This window comes from Nestor notabilis, unplaced genomic scaffold, assembly GCF_000696875.1.
Source record: "Nestor notabilis isolate BGI_N333 unplaced genomic scaffold, ASM69687v1 scaffold3926, whole genome shotgun sequence".
Taxonomy (NCBI): Eukaryota; Metazoa; Chordata; class Aves; order Psittaciformes; family Psittacidae; genus Nestor; species Nestor notabilis.
Genome location: NW_009932221.1, coordinates 1 through 307, shown reverse-complemented (window position 1 = coordinate 307; position 307 = coordinate 1).

Here is a 307-nt window from a genome sequence, read left to right as displayed (position 1 = left end):
GCTTTTCCTGCTGATGATACATAGGTGGCAAAGAATGCGTGGCCCTGAGTTTGGGATTTGTTTGGTTTTTTTTACCACGGGGACCAGAAAATAAACAATGCCTTGCTTTTAAGACAAGCAAATTTGTTACTGTTTACTCTTAGTGATGTCTGCAGCACATAAACCCCTACATTCTAAATACTTTTTTCTAGATATTTACTAAGACATGTAAATGGAAGTTGTTTGTGCTGTTGTTTGGCGTGGACAATGTCTTGTATCTGCTAACTCACTGTTTAAACTGTCTTGTGTAATATATTGTCCAAAGAGT